We start from the raw sequence: 24,422 nt of genomic DNA on the forward strand, positions 1-24,422 counted from the left end.
GAATATTCACAGAAATAGTGAGCCCTCCATCTTCTTTGGAGAACAATCAGAAAACACAGCAGTACTGGAAAGCTTCCCAATTTGTGTACTGTCTGTTTGAGAGGTCCTTCAGTGGGCCTTTCCTCAGGGAAGCACTTTCATCATAAGGATTGAGCGCAGTTGAACACAACCTCACACTTGCTATGGAGCAACCTGCTTAAACATCCAAACTTCATCTGAAGTGCTTACATTGGAGGATGTAAAACCTCTCTTCCCTATTCACCATAACAAAAGAAGCTCCCAGAATTGGAATTTAAGATTTAAGAGTCTGAAAAAAGTATAGAGTGGGAGAAAGAGGGAAGAATGAGGAAAAACAAACTGACCAACCACAAAAGTCAGAAACAAATCTCCATAAAAATACTGTTTAGCTTTTGACCTTAATTCCTGAAATGAATTGTTTTCCCAACTATGAGTATAACCATGGCTTGTGAAGATAAAAGTTTATCCCTGCATAGAGCCTAACAATTTTTTTCCCCCCAAGTAAAACTTAAGAGCAAAGAGGCTTGTCTTCATCATGAAAGACAAATATATTTCCACAGTAGTGTTGTGGTTCTGTTTAGTGAGGGGGGGCCTAAGGTGGCAGCGTCTGTAGGAAACTGCTAGAAGTCGCTCCCCTTTGTCCAGTGGACTCAGCTGGGCCTAGGGCGGACCCACTGCTGGCCAAGACCAAGCCAATTGGTAGCAGAATGTTCCCTGATAATGCCTCTGCGATAACGTATTTAAGAAGGGGAAAACGGGGGGGGGAAAAAGAGAAGAGAAGATGTGAAGCAGCTGAGCAGGGGTAGAGAGGGGGAGGCACAAGTCTTGTGGGCCTTGCAGGCCTCACCCTCTGGCCTCCTGCCAGGCAGCCAACTGGGCCCAACTCAGCCCAGCCCAGCTGAAAGAAGTGGAGAGGAGATGAGAAGTGAATAAGATGTAAAAAGGATCCTGAGAGGCATCTGCCAGCCTGTTGTGAAGAATTTTTCTTGTGAGAGGAATGACTGCAGATGCCAAGGTCAGTTCAGAAGGAGGGGGAGGAGTAATGTGGCTCCTGGCTAAGATTCCCCTGCAGCCTGTGGTGATGACCATGGTGGAGCAGGTTGTCCCCCTGCAGCCCATGGAGGTCCACGGAGGAGCAGAGATCCACTTGGAGCCTGTGAAGGACCCCACATCTGGGGAGGTGGATGCCTGAAGGCAGCTGTAGCCTGTGGAGGGCCTGCTGGGACAGCTGTTCTGGAGGGACTGCACCTGTGGAAGAGATGACCCATGCCGGAGCAGTTCCACGAAGGACTGTGGCCCGTGGGAGGGACCCCACGATGGAGCAGGGGAGGAATGTGAGGAGTTCTTCCACCAACCATGAAGCAGCAGCGTAAAACAACGTATGATGAACTGACTGCAGCCCCCATTCCCTCTTCCCCCTGTGCCGCTCAGGGAGGGGAGGTAGTAGAGATAATGTTAAGCTTGGGAAGAGGGAGGGGTGGATGGAGGTTATCTTGTTCTCTGTCTCATTATCCTGCTGTTTGTAGTAATAAATGAATAGTTTTCCCCAAGTCAAGTCTGTTTTGCCTGTGACGGTAACTTTAAGGATTTCTCCCTGTCCTTATCTCAAACCTCGAGCTGTTTTTTCTTATATTTTCTCTCCCTGTTCTCTCGGAGAGTGGGGGGAGTGAGAGAGAGACTGTGTAGTCTGGTCCTGATCGGGGCTGAACTACGACAAGGTGGCATGTTTGTGTGTGTGTCCACGGTGTCATGCTTTTTTTTGTGTGTTTGTGTGTCCTTTGTGTCAACGGTGTCATATTTTCGTTACTGTTTGGTGTTGTTAGTGTGGACGTAAGCTTATTCCAGCTGATTTATATTTGTACTATAGCTTAGTGTTTTTGTGTGTGCGGTGTCGCAGGTCGACCCCGTTAGAACAAGTGATAGATCCAGATTGATATTGTTGCCGTGCAAGGTACACCGTTAAGTTATAAGATCTTTAAGTGGAAATGGATAGGCAGTGCAAACAGAGAAATTAACAGATTATAGTCCAGAGGAAATTAAAAGTTTCCTAGACAGATATAAGCAGTCTGTGTGTGTGTGTGTGTATAAGCATGAAGTAAATGATATGGAATAAGGGGTGAATACTGTCTTGGTTTTAGCAGGGATGGAGTCCTCTCAGTAGCTTTGGGTTTTGTATGTGAAGAATGTTGATAAAAACACTCTAATGATACAAGTTGTTGTTAAGGAGACCAAGGACACTGTCTGGCTTTCCAAGTCTCGTTAACGTGCAGATGCAGGAAACTGGGCCAAAGACAGAGAGAGTATCGGTCATTTGGACATTGGGTGGTGAGAGATTGTACATTGTTCATTTTGTATATGAACTATATATATATTATTATTGTTTTGTTATAATTTGTTATTATTGTAGGTTTCCTCTTAGTAAACTGCAGCATAAAGCGACATGTGATTAACTGACCATAACCCCCATTCCCTCTTTGCGCTTCCCCCCCCCCCCCCCCCCCCCCGACCCTGTCCCGCTCAGGGGCGGGGAAGGAGGTGGAGATGGTGTTAAGCCCGGGAAGAGGGAGGGGTGGGGGGAGGTTGTCTTGTTCCCTTTCTCATTATCCTGCTTTGGTTTTTAGCTTTGAGGATCTCTCCTTGTTCTTGTCTCAAACCTCGGGCGCTTTTTTTTTTTTTTTTTTTTTGTTCTTCTTATGTGCCCGGGGCCACGGCCACTGCCAGGCGCCCCCCCCATCCAGCGGGGCGGGGGCAGTTTAACCAAAAATTGACATGGCTAACAGATACCTCTGTCTGGGTCGACCAGTGGCCTTTAGCAAGAGAAAAGCTGCAACATTTGGATGAGTTGGTTGACAAGCAATTACAACTTGGACGCATACAGCCAACAGACAGTCCCTGGAATACACCTGTGTTTGTAATACAGAAAAAAAATCAGGTAAATGGCGACTCTTACAGGATTTAAGGGCAGTAAATTTGGTAATTGAGGATATGGGACCTTTGCAACAGGGGTTACCATCTCCTTCAATGATACTTCGAGATTGGAATATTATCATTATTGATTTAAAAGATTGTTTTTTCACTGTACCTTTACATCCTGAGGATGCTCCATGAGTCACATTTTCTGTGCCTTCAATCAATATGGGAGAACCTAATCAGCGATATCATTGGACGGTACTTCCTCAAGGTATGAAAAATAGTCCAACCATCTGCCAATGGTACATCGCACAGGCTATAGCACCAGTAAGGCTCTTGCATAAGAATAGCCTCATTTATCATTATATGGATGATATCTTAATTGCAGCACCCGATGATTCTCTGGTGGACAGAGTTCTTAATGATATCACCAGTGCATTATCCTGATTTAAATTGGTTATTGCTCAAGAAAAAATTCAGAAGGTGTGTTCCTGGCAGTGTCTCGGCTGGCAAATTATGGAAAGAACAGCTGTGCTGCAAAAGTTAAAAATCCCTCAAACAATGTTTACCTTAAACGATTTGCAGAAATTGCTGGGAGCTATCAACTGGGTACGCCCAGCTCTAGGCCTCCCTACTGAATTGCTTTCTCCATTATTTATAAATACTTAAAGGAGACTCAGATTTAATCTCTCCTAGGAGACTAACTCAAGAGGCACAAACGGCATTACAAACAGTTTTGCTACAGATTTCCATTCATTGGCCTAAACAGCCCATGTTGCAATTTTTAGGAGAATTAATGTTGTATCCAGCAACTCATCTAAGTTACACTCCCATAAAAAAAAAATCCTTGACAATATTTACAGATGGATCGAAAAAAACGCACAAATCCGTGATTGTGTGGAAGAAAAATGATGAGTGGCATCATGACGTACAATTGGTAGAAGGTTCAACCCAACTTGTAGAACTTGTGGCAGTGGTACGAGCTTTGTATAAGTGGAAAGATGAATCCCTCAATATTGTCTCCTGTTCTGCCTATGTGGTCAATGTAGTACAATGCGCTGAATGGGCAATGTTAAAGGAAATTAATCCTTTGTTGTATGATCAGTTTCAACAGCTATTATCAGTATTACATATATGGGACCATCCTTACTTTATTGCACATCTGAGAGCTCACACTTCGCTTCCAGGACCTGTCACAGAAGGTAACACAAGAGCAGATGCTCTCACTAATGCAGCCCTCATTCCAAACACATTCATGCAGGCCAAGCTATCCCATGAATTTTATCATCAAAACTCTGCAGCCCCTCAATGACAATTTAAGCTGACATGGGAACAAGCTCGGGCATTGTGTGTTCCTGTAGCAGTTGCCAAAACACAATTATGCCACCTTTATATGGGGTTAATCCGTGTGGTTTGTGCTCTTGAGAATTATGGTAATCTGATAAAACTCATGTCCCGTCATTTGGCCGACACAAATAAGTACATGTAACTATTGATACCCATTCCAGCTTATTGTTTGCCTCCGCTTATACAGGAGAGCGTGCTCGAGTTGTTTGCCAACATTGGATGTCAGCGTTTGCTTTCATGGGGGTTCCCATGCGTATAAAAACAGATAACGGGCCAGCGTATGCTTCTCATGCAATCCAAACCTTCCTTGCTCTTTGGGGCATCGAGCATGTTACTGGTATCCCACATAACCCCACTGGACAGGCCATCATTGAACGTGCCCATGGCACGCTTAAAAATATGCTGTTGAAACAAGAAGGGGGAATGGAAGAGAAATCTGCAAATGAAAAGTTAGCGAAAGCAATGTATGTGCTCAATTTTCTAAATTGTTGGAGTGACAATTCTTCCCCAATACAGAAACATTTTAGATCATCTACTGTACATGATGCCATCTGAGGGCAAGCTCTGGTGATGGTTAAGAATCTGGAAACAGGTAATTGGGAAGGACCATTCCCTCTTATGACGTGGGGAAAAGGATATGCTTGTGTCTCTATAGGAGCAGTAAACAAGTTGGATCCCTGCACGATGAGTACGACCAGCGCTCCAAGCTGCCTTGTGTTCATTGGAGTGTTAACAAGCTGTATGGCAGCTCCATGGACATCAGTCATAGAAGAAATGTGTGGGTAACTATGGCTGGTGCCACAGGACAGGACACCATTTGTCTGTCTGTATCATCTGCAGATAACCTTTTCAGAACATGTTTGGTTGACCTGCCAGATCATGGTAGGGTAGCAACTCTGTGTAAAACAACAGCAGCTGCGAATGCTGAGTGCTAAACTACAAGAGATAAAACTTTTGGGATCAGTAAAGATGGACTTAGGTCTATTTTAACTATTCAGAAGCTAATGTTACTAGAGGGGTAGTGATTGTAAATGCTTCATACATAGCAATGACACAGTGTGGTGTAATCATGCGAGCACTAACATCAAAATCCAGCAGTACTCCAGTGGGCCTCCCCGATGGTATGTTTTTCATATGTGGAGACCTCCCATATAAAAGGGGGCCCCTGCACCATGGGACCCTTGAAGATGTTTATACCAAATAATACAGTGATTTTACAGCATAAAAGACCTAAACAAAGTACACATAGCTTTGAATCTGATTGCCAAGACAATATAGAGTTTTGGAACCTAAGTGAAATTATTGCCGCTTCAGTCTTTGCATTTGGTGTGGCAAGTGCCCAGGCATTAGCTACGCTAAATAAATTGGGCTGTTGGCTTGCTAAGCAAACAAACGCAACTGCATTGGCACTGTCAACGCTGCTAACTGATATAGATTCTATACGCTATGCTACTTTACAAAACAGAACCACTGTTAGTCTGCAGAGCACATTTGACAGGCCTTGTTGCATGAGCTGGCCACGCATGCAGCAACGTCTAGTCAGTACTCTTTCACTGAATCTGCTGAGGGTATAAACAGAGGTGGCTCAGAGCGGAGGAGAGAGAAAGGACCCAGAGCACACTCTATTAACAACGGGACGCCCTGAAGGTGCTGCGCCTGCCTCCTTTCTCTGCTCTGACCCTGCTGATCATCATCCTCCTACTCAGCAGTGTCTCCGACATAGTCAGGTTGGTAACAGAATAGAGCAGCAATAGAATTTTATTAGTAGTAGTACAATGTCATGGTTGTCAGGATTTTGATGGGCTTTATTGCATGAATCTGTCTGATCATTCGGAATCTATTCACAAAAGCATTCAAAACTTGCAAAAAGGAGTACAAAAACAGCAACAAAGTGATGGTTTTGATATATTCAGAAATCTTTTTGGTGGATTGATAAAAAGTTTATTACAAATAGCTGTAGGATGCTTATTCATTCTTTTTATATATGTATTTTGATCTGTATTCCGTGTGTGTGTTGAAATGTGTGCAGACTTTAATAGATAAAGCGTTGAAACACGCCTCTTCTCATAAACAAAGAAGAGAGAGATGTGGGTATTTCTCAAGCCAGTACGGTGTCAGTGAAAGCAAACTGACCTTGAGGGAGGAATGCAATCATGCTCGCTGGAAGAAAGCCATGGAATGAGAAGGGAAGCTTTAAGATACAAAACATTGTTAGCAGAATGTATGGCTTGTTTCAGCAGAGGCTAGCAAAAAAACTAGTCAACTGGCCTTGTAGATAAGAAAGTTACTGGAGTTGTTATGTTTGTAATAGGAGAAGAATGCTGTAGTGGAAAATTACTAGAAAGTAGTGAAACTTAGTTTTGCTTAGCAATCATGAATATGTGTAACATGTGATCAGTAATTTTATTGGCTAAGCTTGTGTGTGGCATAACTCTTGATTGGACAAGAAGGAGTAAGGATGGATTATGTTACTCTTGAAAGAAGCCATTATTGTAATTATAGTATTGTTGACCATGGCATGTCTTGTCCCATGTATTTTACGATATCTGCAAGAAGCCCTCACAATAACTTTTGATAGAAGCGCACATGCTGTGCTGTTAAAACAAGAAGGGGGAATTGTTGGGGACGATGAGTATCAGAAGCCATGGAAATGAGAAACAAGGGACTTTCCAAGAGAAGGAAAACAAGATAAAGGACACCTGGTGGTGGTTGGACGACCGGAGGGTATGTAAGCACATAAGCTGTAACAATAAATGATTTTCGCTTAGCATGCAGCGGGGGTCTGTGACTACGTTCCCACACACACTGGCATGTGTCTTTGTGAGTGTGGTCTCAAAGCAATATCTGGAAATAGGCTAAACTTGTAATTGCAGTAAACAAAACTTTAGAAGCAGGAAATGAACAGGATAAATCACTTCTTTAAACAAAACGTGTGTCATACATCTGCTGCACTAGCTCAGAAACCACAGCAAAATTTAAGAATGGATCTGGAAAGGCACACATACAAGCAGAAAGAAACACCCACACAAAACCATGCTTCCAAGTGTCCATTTTCCACTGACATTTCAAATCATGCAACTCCACAGGATTTTGATATAGCCTGAGAAGCTGTGTGATTCTGTGAAATTCAGCATCTAGCAAATAAGCACAACAAAGATGTTAGGAGAATTTTTGTTTATGTTCTGAAAAAGTCACATTGTGTTAGTGTTTTAAAAGAAGTCACAGTTCATAGGATGAGTGAACATTACAGGCCTTTGCTTTTTTGTTTTTAAGTTAAATTTTTTTCATCCTTAACTCACCTCAACAGGCACAAAAGAGGGATTGGTGGAAAAATCAAACTGATAGGAGTGCAAAAATTAAGATATTATCTGAATATATGTTGGCCAATTTTATCAACTCATGTAAAAGCTTTAAGAGATTATCTGGATAGGCTTTGGATAATTAAGCTACAGTTTTATCATAAAAAGTAATTGGAAATGTTGTAAAGATAAGTTTTCAACCACTAAAATGTTTCCACAAACACCTTTTAATCTGTACTAGATAAACTTCAATAAATATACTGCTTTAGATGAAAGTCATATGGGGGGGGGGGGAACAGTGTTTCTTGATTAGCACAGGTTGCAACAATCTAAAGTAGAGTTTATTGAAACTCTTCAACATTTTTTTTTCCTCCTGAAACACAGCTTGAAGACATTGATACTGAATCCCTTGATTTCCATTAAAGGAAGTGTTCTGGTTTTGTTAGTGAGGGGGGGCCTAAGGTGGTAGCTTTTGTAGGAAACTGCTAGAAGTCGCTCCCCTTTGGTCAGTGGACTCGGCCGGTCCTAGGGCGGACCCGCTGCTGGCCAAGGCCGAGCCAATTGGTAGCAGAATGTCCCGTGATAACGCCTCTGCGATAACGTATTTAAGAAGGGGAAAACAGAAAAAAAAAGACAGAGGAGAGAAGATGTGAAGAAGCTGAGCGGGGGCAGAGGCGCAGAGGGGGAGATGCAGGCCTCACCCTCTGGCCTCTTGCCAGGCAGCCGACTGGGCCTGACTCGGTCCAGCCCGGCTGCAAGAAGTGGAGAGGAGATGAGAAGTGAATAAGATGTAAAAAAGATCCTGAGAGACATCTACCAGCCTGTTGTGAGGAACAGCTGCAGATGCCAAGGTCAGTTCAGGAAGGGGAGGAGTAATGCGGCTCCTGGCCAAGATTCCCCTGCAGCCTGTGGTGACGACCATGGTGGAGCAGGTTGTCCCCCTGCAGCCCATGGAGGTCCACGGAGGAGCAGAGATCCACTTGGAGCCCGTGAAGGACCCCACATCTGGGGAGGTGGATGCCTGAAGGCAGCTGTGGCCTGTGGAGGGCCTGCTGGGACAGCTGTTCTGAAGGGACTGCACCCGTGGAAGAGACGACCCACGCCGGAGCAGTTTCAGGAAGGACTGTGGCCCGTGGGAGGGACCCCATGATGGAGCAGGGGAGGAATGTGAGGAGATCTTCCCCCAACCATGAAGCAGCAGCATAAAACAACATATGATGAACTGACTGCAACCCCCATTTCCTCTTCCCCCTCTGTGCCGCGTGGGAGGGGAAGGTGGTAGAGATAATGTTAAGCTTGGGAAGAGGGAGGGGTGGGGGGAGGTTATCTTGTTCTCTGTCTCATTATCCTGCTGTTTGTAGTAATAAATGAATAGTTTTCCCCAAGTCGAGTCTGTTTTGCCCTTGACAGTAACTTTAAGGATTTCTCCCTGTCCTTATCTCAAACCTCGAGCTGTTTTTCCTTATATTTTCTCTCCCTGTTCTCTCGGAGGGTGGGGGGAGTGAGAGAGAGACTGCGTTAGTCTGGTCCTGATCGGGGCTGAACTACGACAGGAAGTAAAGCAGAAAATAAAAATACTAGGGGAGAAACAAGTTATTCTGCTTATTTAGAAATTACACAAAATAATTTTAATTTTAATAGCTGATCAACTTTAATTGTCTAAGCTTATGTGAAGTAGCACAAGATTTCTACAATATTACTCAAAAAGTAAACTTCCTGAAGTTTGAGAAATACAGAGAAGAAAGCCACTATCACTGCATAACTACTTTGCTAATTATTTCCCCGGGCTTCCTATTTACCTAGATCCTGCCAAACTACAAATGCAAGTATCTCAAAATTCTGTGAGTTCTGAGAGGAGCTAGCAATAAAAAGTGGACAGTAAAAGAAAAATGAAGCCATAGAGTGACTATGCCTACTGGTAAATGCATATCCAACAGATCATATTTTCATCAAGACTTACAAGAATTTGATCTTTAAAGAACATACTTTTCATACCTGTGTTACCCCATAACATAATCTTTCTACTGATATTGACTAAATTGCTGACTGTATACAAATATATATTGTTGTGGTTTTGTTTATTGAGGGGGGGGCCTAAGGTGGTAGCTTCTGTAGGAAACTGCTAGAAGTCGCTCCCCTTTGGTCAGTGGACTTGGCCAGGCCTAGGGCGGACCCACTGCTGGCCAAGGCCGAGCCGATTGGTAGCAGAATGTTCCGTGATAACGCCTCTGCGATAACGTATTTAAGAAGGGGGGAAAAAAAAAAAAAAAAAAAAAAAAAAAAAAAGAGAAGATGTGAAGGATCTGAGCAGAGGCAGAGACACAGAGAGGGAGGAGCAGGCCTCATGGGCCTTGCAAGCTTCACCCTCTGGCCTCTCGCCAGGTGGCTGACTGGGCCCGACTCAGCCCGGCCTGGCTGCAAGAAGTGGAGAGGAGATGAGCTGGATGATGTGAAGAGATTGAGAGGCGTCTGCCAGCCTGTTGTGAAGAACTTTTCTTGTGAGAGGAATGGCTGCAGACGCCAAGGTCAGTTCAGAAGGAGGGGGAGAAGTAACGCGGCTCCTGGCCAAGATTCCCCTGCAGCCCGTGGTGATGACCATGGTGGAGCAGGTTGTCCCCCTGCAGCCCATGGAGGTCCACGGAGGAGCAGAGATCCACTTGGAGCCTGTGAAGGACCCCACACCGGGGGAGGTGGATGCCTGAAGGAGGCTGTGGCCCATGGAGAGCCTGCTGAGGCAGCTCTTCTGGAGAGATTGAACTCCGTTGCAGAGATGACCCATGCCAGAGCAGTTTCAGGAAGGACTGTGGCATATGGGTGGGACCCCACAACAGAGCAGGGGAGGAATGTGAGGAGATCTTCCCCCAACCATGAAGCAGCAGTGTAAAACAACATATGATGAACTGACTGCAACCCCCATTCCCTCTTCCCCCCTGTGCCACTCGGGAGGGGAAGGTAGTAGAGATAATGTTAAGCTTGGGAAGAGGGAGGGGTTGGGGGAGGTTATCTTGTTCTCTGTCTCATTATCCTGCTGTTTGTAGTAATAAATGTATAGTTTTCCCCAAGTCAAGTCTGTTTTGCCCGTGACAGTAACTTTAAGGATTTTCTCCCTGTCCTTATCTCAAACCTCAAGCCGTTTTTCCTTATATTATCTCTCCCTATTCTCTTAGAGGGTGGGGGGAGTGAGAGAGAGACTGCGTAGTCTGGTCCCGATCGGGGCTGAACTATGACAATATATTTATCTGCAAAAAGATATCCTATAAGCCACATAATCTGATTTCCTTTTGATAAGGAGATACAAAATGTTCAGGAAAGAAGAGGATTCTTTAAAATTCATACTTGGGATTATTCATTTGAACCTCCATGAAGCTGCACAAAAATCTTTTTTTAAGCTAGTCTGAAATTGTTCCTCAAGAGAGATGAAAATGGAAATTAATGATACTGAACATTCCTAATGTGATAACAACACTTTTTATCAGCAGAGAGGAAGTAAAAGATGATAGCCAGGGCTGACCGTAGAAAAACATCAAGACAGGAGAATAGCAACAGTGATTATACAAGAAACCCAAGAGCAGAAGTGAAACAGAATTACACAACGGAGAATGAGGAGGTTGACAGCTATTGCACTGTGAACAGTTTTAAGTCATTACTTCTCCATCTTCAAGAGACTTCTGTACAAGTGTTCCAGGAAAAAAGGAGACTATTACTAATAATGCTATATGATTACACAGAGAGTTGAAGCTCAAGTTTGCTCCGACACAGATGTTAGTGTTACTTGACATAAATGTTGAAAATTAAATATCAATATGAGGTGATTCTTGCTAACTGTAGAACTGTAGTCACATCGGTTAAATTTTATATGAAATCTATTTGTCCTTAGAGGGAATGGGAATCTTAGAGCTGTTACAACATCTCGTTTGTTAGAAGTTAGACTAGCATGTTTGGGGTAATTAAGAGTGGCAGAACAATGGTAGGTCCCAAACACCACCTGTAGAAGTAGGGCCTGAGCCATCACTTTGGAGCCAGAAAAATCAAGGACAACACAACCCTGTTCTCAAGACCCTATATGGAGATTTTAAGGAGGGGTTCAACCAGCGAATTCGAGGAGGGGGTGCTCTGATGACCCCCAAGACCACCAGAAGACCCTCGACTCAAAAGACTGAGCATGCGCAAGTGAGTGGGGAATATTATAATGACTTTCAGGAAAGTTAATGTTTATGTATAATGTGTCTCAGAAATCTAGTGAATATGTATAATAGGTGTGTATTTAACCTGTGCTGTTGGATCGAACAGATGCGCACGCTAGGTGGAGCGATCCCCCGTGCACCCAGCGCTGCAATGAAGAAGTGCCTGCTTCTTAACTTCTCATTGCTGTTAAGGAGTTTTATTCCGGATTTCGCTAATATTAGTATCAGCAATACATTAATGCTAGCCTGCTGCCACCCCGTGGTACTTCAAAGTAGCTGCTTTGAAGAAAGTAGCACACTCTCCTATACTTCAAAAAAACAAGCTTTCAACTACTCTCTAGTCAAACCAAACATATTGGTTTTTTCTTGGGTTTTGGTTTTTTTTTTGTTTGTTTGTTGATTTTGTTTTTTTAAAGGAACTCACTACTTACAATATTTCCTGCTGATAAATTTTAAATTTATTTTAAATTGAACAATACTGGAGAGTGGCATGACTAAAAAGACAGCTGAGCACAAGTAATCATATCTATTTGAGCCTGAATTCAAATCCTGAATGCCCAAGTCAATGCAAAGGCCTTCCTCAGTTTTGAAGTGGGTATCTCTTCAAACAGTGAGAGATGACTGACATTTAAGTCAAACAGTTTCAATCAAGAATTTTCTAGTCTCTAAACACCTAGCAGTCTGGTCTTCTGATTGCTTATCTACCTAGCAAACATGCTGAATAAGGTTTCTCATTACTTGGAAAATTAGCACAATTTCTGCCCACTTCTTACCACACACATAATGTAAGAGAGGATGGCACCAGAGGAGCCAATGAGTGCGCCAACAATGGTCAGCAAGTTGTTGTTCAGTAGGAAGCCCTCAGCACACCAAGCCCATCCAGAATAACTGTTTAGGACAGTAATAACTACAGGCATGTCAGCACCTCCAATAGCTGCTATTAAAATGACACCCTGGAAAAGGAAATAAAATATACACTTCATTATAAGCCATGACTAAGGAGAACATGCAAAGACAACAGTCTGCCTGCAGCATTAAAAAAATAAATAAGAAGTTACTTAATAACCCACTCCAAGTATTTTCAATGTAGGAGACATCAAGCTGTGGCCTGAGGATTTGACTTACTGATTCTGCCTTCTGAGAGAGGATAGGAAGGCACTCCACTGTCCTCATCCTGTGCTTAGTCACATATTTTTGTACTCTCAAAAACATTCCACCAGCTCCATGAAATTGTTCATACCAGTAAAGTATTCATACTGAACAGACTTTGCAAGATTCAGTTTACAGAATGGTAATATGTAGGGTAAATTTTGCAACAGTTGGTGTGAGTGAATGAGGGAAGTTACACATAGCTATAATCTTATTGAGTTATCGTGACAATCTGTACATCCAGTGCCTTTATAAGTATTTTAAGGATGAACTTTCCAAAAAGTCTTTCAAAATACAAGTTTATCATACAAAATCCTCCATTAAGTCATAGCTGCAAAAACTAATGATATGCATACATGCCTGTTCTTTGGAATAGTTATATTTAGGAAAGTCAGTTGCTACTTTCTACTGCAAGTAAACATAAAGACACTACAATGACAGTGACTCAGGATGGTAAAATACAGTCACCAAAAGCAAACTTACAAAGCTGAAAAATTAACTGCTTATTCAATTTGTTTCACCTCCTATAATTCCCCAACTTACCATTAAGGCTGAAAGAGCTGAGACAGAACCTAAACAAGTAATTCCCGTAGTATAACTAGGATCAATCATGTATGGAACCACTCCTCCAATGCTGGCAGCTAGCAATTCTGCACTCAATGTATGTCGACCAGGCAAGAGCAGTGATGCAGAATTCAAGATACCTGCAGTCAAACGCATATCCAGAGATTGACACATACCATGCAGGAGAATCATAGAATGGTTAGAGTTGGAAGGGACCTTCAAAGGTCATCTAGTCCAACCCCCCTGCAAGGAGCAGGGACATCCCCGACTAGATCAGGTTGCTCAGAGCCTCATCCAGCCTGGCCTTGAACGTTTCCAGGGATGGGGCTTCCACCACATCTCTGGGCAACCTGTTCCAGTGTTCTACAACTCGCATCGTAAAAAAATTTATCCTAATTTCCAATCTAAATCTACCCCCATCTATTTTAAAACCATTACCCCTCGTCCTATTGCAACAGGCCCTACTGAACAGCCTCTCCCCATCTTTCTTGTAGGCCCCCTTGAGGTACTGGAAGACTGCTATCAGGTCTCCCCGGAGCCTCCTCTTCTCCAGGCTGAACAGCCTCAACTCTCTCAGCCTGTCATCATAAGAGAGGTGCTCCAGCCCTTTTAGCATCTTCGTGGCCCTCCTCTGGACCCTTTCCAACTGGTCCATGTCCTTCTTGTGTTGGGGGCTCCAGAGATAGATGCAGTACTCCAGGTGGGGTCTCACCAGGGCAGAGCAGAGAGGGAGAATCACCTCCCTTGACCTGCTGGCCACGCTCCTCTTGATGCAGCCCAGGATGCAGTTGGCCTTCTGGGCCACAAGGGCACGTTGCCTGCTCATGTTGAGCTTCTCGTCCACCAGCACTCCCAAGTCCTTCTCCTCAGGGCTGGTCTCCATCCATTCCCCGCCCAGCCTGTATTTGTGCCTGGGATTGCCCTGACCCAGGTGCAGGACCTTGCACTTGGCCTGGTTGAACTTCATGAGGTTGGCACGGGCCCACCTCTCCAGCCTGTCAAGGTCCCTCTGGATGGCATCCCTCCCTTCCAGCATGTCGATGGCACCACGCAGCTTGGTGTCATCAGCGAGCTTGCTGAGGGTGCACTCCATCCCACTGTCCATGTCACCGACAAAGTTGTCCAACAGGGCCGGGCCCAACACGGACCCCTGAGGGAAACCACTCGTGACCGATCTCCACATGGACATTGAGCCGTTAACCACCACTCTCCGAGTGCGGCCATCCAGCCAACTCCTTATCCACCGAGTGGTCCATCCATCAAACCCACGTCTCTCTAGGTTAGGGAGAAGGATGCCGTGCGGGACAGTGTCAAAAGCTTTGCACAAGTCCAGGTAGATGATGTCAGTTGCTCGTCCATTGTCCACCGATGCTGTCACCCCATCATAGAAGGCCACCAAATTGGTCAGGCACGATCTGCCCTTGGTGAAGCCATGTTGGCTGTCACCAACCACCTCCTTGCTCTCCATGGTTTCCAGGAGAATCTGCTCCATGACCTTACCAGGCACAGAGGTGAGGCTGACCAGCCTGTAGTTGCCCAGGTCTTCCTTAGTCCCCTTTTTAAAAATGGGGGTTATGTTCCCTCTCTTCCAGTCATCAGGGACCTCACCAGACCACCACGATTTCTCAAATATGATGGCCAGTGACTTGGCCACTTCATCCGCCAGTTCCCTCAGGACCCACGGATGGATCTCATCAGGTCCCATGGACTTGTGCACCTTTAAGTTCCTCAGATGTTCCCGAACCTGCTCTTCCAGTACAGTGGGCGGTTCTTCATCCTCACAGTCCCTGCTTGTGCCTTCTACAGCTTGGGTGGTGGGACAAGAGCTCTTCTCAGTGAAGACTGAGGCAAAAAAATTCAGCCTTCTCCATGTCCCGGGTAACCAGGACACCAGTTCCCTTCCGGAGGGGGCCTACATTTTCCCTGGACTTTCTTTTGTCCCCTACGTACCTATAAAAGCTCTTCTTGTTGCATTTTATATCCCTGGCCAGATTCAGTTCTGCCAGGGCTTTGGCCTTCCTTACCTTATCCCTGGCCACTCGCACAGCCTCTTTGTAGTCCTCCCAGGCTACCTGTCTCCGTTTCCACCCTCTATAGGCTTCCTTCTTTACTTTCAGTTGGTCCAGGAGCTCCTTGTTCATCCACGTGGGCCTCCTGGCCTTTTTGCCCGACTTGTTCTTCATCGGGATGCACCTCTGCTGAGCTTGGAGGAGGTGCTCCTTGAATATAGACCAACTTTCCTGGGCCCCTCTTCCCTCCAGGGCCGCCTCCCATGGCACTTGGCCCATCAGGTCCCTGAAGAGGCTGAAGTCCACCCTCTTGAAGTCTAGGGCAGAGAGCTTGCCATGTAGTTTCCTTGCTGCCCCGTGGATCTCAAACTCCACTGTGTCGTGGTCGCTGCAGCCAAGGCTGTCCTTTAGTTTCACATCCCCCACCAGCCCCTCCCTGTTGGTGAGCACAAGGTCGAGCATGGCACCCCTCCTTGTCGGCTCCTCTATCGCCCGCAGGAGGAAGTTGTTGTCCACGCATTCCAGGAACCTCCTGGACTGCCTGTGCCCTGCGGTGTTGTCTCTCCAACAGATGTCAGGGTGGTTCAAGTCCCCCATGACGACCAGGGCCTGTGACCGTGAGGCTGCTCCTATCTGGCTATAGAGCGCTTCGTCTGCTCTGTCTTCCTGGCCAGGCGGCCTGTAACAGACCCCCACCATAACATCCCCTATCCGTCCCCATCCTCTAATCTTGACCCATAAGCTCTCTGTCAGCTCCTCCTCCATCCCCAGGCGGAGCTCCACACACTCCAGCTGGTTGCTGACATAGAGAGCGACACCCCCTCCTCATCTCCCCTTCCTGTCCTTCCTAAAAAGCCTATACCCCTCCATGTTGATGCTCCAGTCATACGAGTCGTCCCATCTTGTCTCCATAATGCCAACGAGGTCGTAGCCCTGCTCATGTGCACGCATCTCCAGCTCTTCCTGTTTATTCCCCATGCTGCGTGCATTGGTGTAGAGACACTTCAGCTGGGCCCCCAACAAAGCCGACTTGCTGGCTGGAGCGACAGGGGTTCTATTGGACCGCAGTTTAAGTTCATTTGCACTTACCTGCAATCCTTCCTCAGCTGCTGGACCCTCGGTGCTGGCACTGGCACCATGCTGACAGCAGTGGGCTGAACTGTGCTCCCCCTCCCCCAGCAACACTAGTTTAAAGCCCTCCGGATGAGCCTGGCAAGCCTTTGTCCAAACACACTCTTCCCCTTATCGGTTAGGTGCATGCCATCCGCCCCTAGCAGCCTGGGCTTCTCAAAGCATGCCCTGTGATCTAGATACCCAAAGCCCTGGCTGTAGCACCACTCCCTGAGCCACGAGTTGAACTGCCAGATACATCTGGCCCTTTCAGGTCCCTGCCCTTCCACTGGGAGGATTGATGAGAATACCAACTGCACCCCAGAATCTTTGACTGTTGAACCCAGAGCCCTGAAATCCCTTTTGATGTTTCTCAGGCTGCTGCCAGCTGTGTCGCTAGCCCCCACATGAAACACCAGTAGTGGATAATAGTCTGTGGGCCTTATGAGGCTAGGTAGTCTCTCAGTGACATCCCTGATACGAGCCCCCAGGAGACAGCATACCTCCCTAGAGACCGCATCGGGTCGGCAGATGGGTGCCTCCGTACCTCTCAGGAGGGAGTCACCCACTACTACCACTCGTCTCTTTTTCTTGGTAGCGCTAGTTATTACACAAGCTGGTCAGGCTACCTCGCACTGCTCCCATGCCTCCCCTGCGGTGCTGGGTCTTACTTCTTCAGTCTGCAGAGCAGCAAAGTGGTTCTGCAGGGGCATCTCAGGGTTTTGGGGAAGCTGCTTCTTCTTCCTCCTCCTCCTGCGCCTTGCCCTTGCAGCTTTCCGTTCAGTGGCATCTTCTGCCTGCTTGCTTACCTCACGTGTCAGTGCGGGGGGGGGTTGATTGGTTCACTGGGTGCTGCAGTTCTGGTGCAGCCTGTGCCTGGAACCAAGTATCCAGCTCCCTCTCAGCCTCCCTGATGTCCCGCAGCCTCCTGACTGCCTCCTGCAGTTCAGCCACCTGCCGCAGGAGCTGCTCCACCTGGGCACACCTTCTGCAGTCAGGGCTGCCGCCTGCCCCGGGAGTAGGGTCCAGGCACTGCCTGCAGCCCGAGGTCTGCACTGCAGCCTCTCCCCTCAGCTGCTCCGTCTGCACGGAGGCATCGACCGCCGCAGGGGGTGCCGGTGCAGGCCTCCCTGCCGGAGCTGCAGCCTTTGTTCTCAGGCGGGTGTTGGCCACGTTGCCCTGAGAGTCGTAAAACACCAAGTGCCCCTGGGCGGCGCCCTCGCTGACGCGCCCTTCCTCCACAAGCTGACGCGCCACACCCTGTTTGCCCGTCCTGTTTGCCACGCTCCAAGTTGCAGGCTTTCCCTAGGGCCTGCTTTATACGGGGAGAGGGGCCGGGCCGCCGGTGCCCCCTGGCTCCGCCCATGTCTCGTCAGCTCTAGTGGTTACATTTGCGTATCCCTCCTACTTGCAGTTAGCTAACCTGGAAAGTCCGTTAACCTGGAAAGTCCTGTACTTTTCATGTTTTCACTTTCTCAAAGTTGTTTACGATCTTCTTCAAGGTTGCTTCGTTTACTTTCTCACAGGAAGCTTCATTACTTTCTCACAGGCGGCCTCATTATTTTCTCACAGGTGGCTTCAGTACTTTCTTACAGGCGGCTTCATTACTTTCTCACAAGTGGCTTCAGTGATGTCCTTGAGGCCTGCTGCTCACAAACATAACAATTCCATTCGGTCTGGATTGTTCACTAAGTGCCCCTGGTACTCCAGGTATCCAACACAGGTACAGTGTCTTAACACCACCAAAGCAACACTCATTTCTAGATGAGATCAATTGAGGGAAGCTTATATGATTTGGTAATTAATAGCAGTAATATGTCCAAGCACTGAAAACAAACCATTCATAACTAAAGCTGTACACAAGCAAGAACAGATTTTTTTTTTTAAGTACACTCATAAGAATTAAACATATAAACTTTTACTTAATGTAAAATACAATGTTTCTTTCCAATTACACAGCAGTCTAAATCGGAGGGGGGGGGGTTAACAAATACTTAGTTCTGAATAGAAGGTCTCACCTTGCAGTTTTCCATAAGCAACAAGAGAGCCACTGAAAGTCACCCCGCCAATATACGTGCCAAGGTATGCTACAATCTTGGTGAGGTTTGCAGCCGGATCAGTAGCAAAGTGAGGATATTCGATCATGTATTCTGCTACACAGGTGAGCACAGCAGCCAAAACAACAAAACTATGGAAAGCAGCCACTAGCTGAAGCAGATCTGTAATTTGGATGCATTTAGCAATTGTCAAACCTATTGAGAGTTGAAGACAGGAGGGAAGTCTTACGAAACACAACTAATCTGTGCAGCTAGAAATTTATATATAGTAGTTCACTGTGCAATGAATACATGCACACACATACCTGTTCCAATGGAAAAATTTGTTCTACACTAGAAATTGCTATGGCATTTAACTGAAAGCTGTATATGTGTATTTTGTGCAATGAGGATATAATGGAAATTAGAGAGAAGATTAAATCATATCATGTTCTTAGAAGTTTCATTAAATATTGAGAAATTCAACATTTTCTGTTAAGAAAGTACAGTGTGAAGAAGTTAATTTGGCAGCATTCAGTCAGCAACTGAACAGAAGTATGACGTTGGGCAAGTTCATTCACCTCTGCATATCCAGTTTCCCTAACAGAGGTGATGTGCTCCTGCTTTTCCACCAGTGCCCATTCTTTACCACATCCTGATGCATTAATAAAAGCCCTGGGACTTATAATTCTTTGTTCACATACTTGCAAAATAACATAAGCAAGCCATAAATATAAATTAATCAATTTGCCTGTGACCTATACAATATTTTGCATATATACAGCTTGCATAAATGCAGGTATAAAGCACATATTGTTAGTTTATAGTATCATACACATACCTATGGTACCACCGAGAGCGACTGCACCTGACATCTGTGACAACAATTCAGGTGAGGGTTTAAGGCCTCCAAGAATTGCTGCTAAACCTCCTGCAACACCAATCATACCCAAAGCATTTCCAAGACGAGCTGTTCCTTGGGTGGACAGACCAGTCAGGGCACCAACACAGCATAAGCCTGAGTCCAGATACATCATCTTTAAAATAAGAAAAACATCAATAAGCATACATGAAGTAGAGGCACAAAGTGCATAATCATTATCAAAATCTTTCTGATTATTACACAAAAGGGCAACTTTCTCCAGGACGTGTGTAAGTCACCAGATGGCTTGTTCTTAACTGAAGTAGAAGTCAAACTCTTGACTGTGAGAAATTGTATGGGATGTGATTCTGGCCAATTAATATGTGATATCTATTAAATTTTTTCCCCCACTTTATGACCTTGGTTTATCTGCACTGTGAATACTAAACTTGCATCAAGTCAATTTTCCTCATCAGTTCAGAAGCAAGTTTTTCTTTAGTAAAATCTCAAAGCTAAACTGTCCTGTTAGTTATAGGAATAGTTTCGCAATTTGCTTATGGTGCATTTGAACTCCTGTTTTCAAAAAGTATAAACAAGCTTAAATGAACTGAGCTATACATGTCTAGATAACTAAAAAAAATAAAAATCTCAATGTATTGCAAGCCCCCAGGATAAAGCTATGCTTGGATTCACTTTTCCCAAACACAGAAGGCAGTATACATTTATTTTTCTTACTATTAAAACAAATGCAAACAGAAGTCCATCTACCATAAAAGGTACTGTAGGTACAATCCCTATACATCCCTCTGTGCTGAAATCTCATCCCATTCAGATGTCATACCTACTTTAATTGTCACTCCAAGTTAAACTTTCAGAAACATTTAAATCAAAGACTGGTTTCTACAGTCGCTCTAATATTTAAGCTATAATTTAGGAAAATTGTCCAATAAATAACAAAGTATCTGCTGCTTTGGGGGAGGGAGGGGGGAAATTAAAGCTTTTAAAATTTGCAGATTCAGCATTTGAGGTATCATATAGGCATTGTTGGCATACATATTGGCTTCATATTGGCATTGTTGGAATAGATAGCTGATTAAAAGATAATGGCTAATTTGCTGTTTATTCCTTAACAGAGTAAGCAGTGAAGAAGCATACTTTGCTGTGAACAGTGGGCTGAGAACCACAAAGTTATCTTCTTACCTATTCAATATTATAGCTGCCATTGAGAGTAGCTGCATAACCTCCTACAAATACACTACCAGGAAGTAGGTACAAGTAGTTGTACTCAGGAGGGTCTGTGGGACGTTTGAACATATCCAGCATTCTCTGTGTAACTAAAAACTCACCTGGCCAAAAGAAAGCAACAATTTAAAAAAAAAAAATCTAAAAACATCTAAGCATATGCTAAGCTATAAGAGAAATACTTGGTTAAACCATATTACCACACAAAGTTAACAATTAACACCAATAAAGCCTCTGAAAAGCTAGTAAGCTGGAAAACCACCAGGAAACAAAGGTGTAATCAGGGTGAGATTCTGTTGCCTTTTTTAACCTTTGGAGGGAATTTATCAAAGCCTGGAGGACATACTCTGGCTCCATACTCTATGCTGACTATAGGGTACAGCTTAGTTTATGACTATGCTCTTTTCCCTGTCTACTCTAGCAAAAAAAAAAAGTATTTATAAGTCACGTTGCTCACTTTTGCATCTTTTTTTATTCATGAAGCTGTGACTTTTTAAGATAGAGCAAGTAGAATTTTGTTCTATGCCACTAGTATATTTTTCAAGTGGGAAAAGGAATACAAAGACAAATTAAGTACCATTTTGGGATATACAGGAAAAAGCTATTTTATATAGTCATCACCCAAAGGATACTGTAAAAGAAAAATGCACATTTAAATGCTTCCCTAAAAAAGGTTACACCACAGAGTGTGTGAACCAGATGATACAGTAACTACCATGAAATTTGGAGGTTTGTGGTTTTTTTTTCTTTGATGGATGCTCTCAGATTCTATTCCCAGAATATTTCTGGAATCTACACACTGTAAGAGCTAGAAGAATTAAAAGAACTACACAAGTTCTTAGCCTCAGAAAAACAAAACAAAACAAACCCCCCCCACACACACCACACACAACACAAAAAAAAAACCCCACTAACATTCATACCTGCAATATTGACTGAAGAGATAAAGGTTGAAAGCACTGTTAGACTTTGAGGAGTGTTTTCAGGGAGACAGTTTCCTCCCATCAATACCAGTCCACCAATTGCAGTTAGTTCTATTTAAAAGGGGAAAAGAAAGTGTTACTGAACCTTAAAAGGCTCTATACCTAGAGCAAGTTTCCTTCTACCTGTCAACTCAAGTTTTTACCCCTACTCTACACATTACTATTTAAACAAAGACTGCTACGATTTTTTCAGCAATATAAACATGTTTCAAAAAAAAAAAAGTATATGAATGTAGTTTTGAAGTACAGTGCCTCAAGCACAGAGTCAGCCTCTAAGTACTTGTTTGATAAAAGAAACTTTGCTTTTAATAGTCAAAATAGATCAGACCCATGACCTGTCACATATATACACATAGATATATAAAATCTTACATATTTATAAGGTTATGAACCTTACAGGTCACTATTAGGAAATTTTTCTTTTTTCCCTTCCTCAAAACACATAGTTTGAGGAGAGGAAAAAACAGAAAGCAGAAAACATGAAAGACAAGTTATTTTCAGGGCAACATTTTGGGAGGAAAGATGTGTTGTATGAAAGGAGAGACTGCAGCACTCCAAGTAAAACAAACTTTAAAGCAAACAGTTTAAGAGTTGAAAATTACTTATAAAAATAATATATGTATATATACAGCACCACATTTGCCTTTGGAAAAAAACATATTCTTGGAAAGAGTATGTTCCAGGTTACTTTCATAAATAGCAAGGACAACTCAGAGATGTAAAGTAGTACTAGGCTCTTTGGCATTTTAAAAGGCATATCAGCAGACTTCTGTCTAAAGTTCAAGTAAAAGGAGTGGTGTTTATTTCAAATAGAAAACAAGAAGTTGTATAACAGCAACTTACCTGAGATAGCATTAGTCACTGACATGAGTGGAGAGTGAAGAGCAGGAATCACATTCCATACTGTATGGTACCCCACTATTCCAGCTAGGCCAAATGTCATCACCATTTGTGTGAAAGAAGTATTAGGAGCTACGATGCCCAGTCCTAATATGCCTGCTAAACCTAGAAGAAAAGCACAGCAAAACTTTTCTATAACTTTTCAATTCTTACATTTAAACTCTGTACAACAGGAGTCCAGTATTGAGCTAAAAAGCAAAAAGGAGTTTTGCACATGGACTTGTTTCAAGATCAGCTGTATCATCTTTGTCAACTACAAGGCTCTGTAAGTACTAGTGGTTCTTTTACAACAAAAAATAAATTCATAAATATAATACCGACATCTTTGTTATGTATGCAGACAAAGCAGCAAGAATAGGTTTCTACCCCAACACTGGCTCCTGTCATATTCCTGTTCTATAGCAAAAATACAGAAGAGTCACAATCATGTTGAGATACTACTTGAAAGACTCAAAGAGTGAATATGAAGAACAGAGGTTAAAATACTTAATTCATTACTTACCTCATGCAGAAGTTCTGATGCACACAGAATACCAAATAACAGGAAGAGTCAATATTTATTTGTCAAGACAATGTCCTGTTCCCAATACTTCAGTAGATTGTGGGCATTTAAGTCTCATACAATACATTAAAGACTGAAGAAAGCAGTGGCATTAAATTGATTCTGCTGCAAAGTATGAGTACAGTCCCTACCAGGAGTCCTTCAGAATTCTAAGTATTTTACTGATATTTAAATCAAGCCAAACACACATACATGCACACAGCATGAATCAGCCCTGTTTGACATGTAAATACTTTTGGATAAAACTTCTAAAATTTTATTTTCCCCTCTCAAAAGCAATTATTACACTACACTTATTTTGCACTAGGATACACTAGTCAGTTATTAAATTGAACTAGTAAAATGAGGAGTCACTGAAAAGTATTAGCCAAAGGAGGAACACTCCACCAATTCTCCAACTCTGGAAGTTGCCTACCTGCTGTGTATACAGATGCACTAGTCATAGTTTTTCAAAGAGGTGTAATAGTAGCTGCTTTTTCCACTTCCAGCTCTGCTATAGTCTTCTGCTTTACAGGGGCTACTTGAGGAATGTTGTTTGGTGGAGGTGCTGGGAAAATCACCTTGCAATCCGACAAGAGATATTTATAGTTATCCCTAACATTGCAGATGCTTTATAGTTCAAGGAGTCTACTCTTCTTAATCCTGCAACTCTGGTAAGTCTTAGGACCCTAGAGCCATGCCACAAGAACATCTTCCTTTTTCCTACATCAGCAGAAGTTTGCAAGGCTGGATGAACAGTACAGCCATATCAAGTTAACCATACTAGTTTACACGTTTTTCAGACAAGATTTAATATCAGTGTCCAAGAGCACCTGGCGGAAACACAGCACAGCGCTTGAAAGCGGGAACCAAAACAAAAAGGGAAAGTTCCTTAAATGGAAAATATTTATCCAAAATAAAACAGAGTCTTGGATAAAAGCAAGTTCTGCTACAGATCTGAACTGTAATCAGAGCCTGCCCAGACCTCAGCAAGATTCCAGACATAATGTCTCGCATTTCTTGTTGTTCTCCAGGCCTCTAGACGAGCAACTGCTGGAGCTGTCAGACCTAGAAGTTGTACACACCACTTCAGTGGTCTGAGAGAGCTGAAGTCAATGCAAGCCTCCTTCAGAGTAGATATTAATAAGTATTACAAAATCTTGGCAACATTATCCAGCAAAACTCAACAGAAGTGAATACATCTTATCTGCAGATTATTATTTCCTAATAGTTGCACAAGGAGAGCCCATACTGCCCCATATCCCAAG

The 24,422-nt window shown here is 43.9% G+C and overlaps 1 pseudogene; it reads right to left on the bottom strand.

The window, feature by feature from the left end:
- Positions 1-24,422, bottom strand: part of LOC147596740 (NAD(P) transhydrogenase, mitochondrial-like) — a 99,573-nt pseudogene that overhangs the window by 58,564 nt on the left and 16,587 nt on the right.

This window comes from Chlamydotis macqueenii, chromosome W, assembly GCF_036417535.1.
Source record: "Chlamydotis macqueenii isolate bChlMac1 chromosome W, bChlMac1.mat, whole genome shotgun sequence".
Classification (NCBI taxonomy): Eukaryota; Metazoa; Chordata; class Aves; order Otidiformes; family Otididae; genus Chlamydotis; species Chlamydotis macqueenii.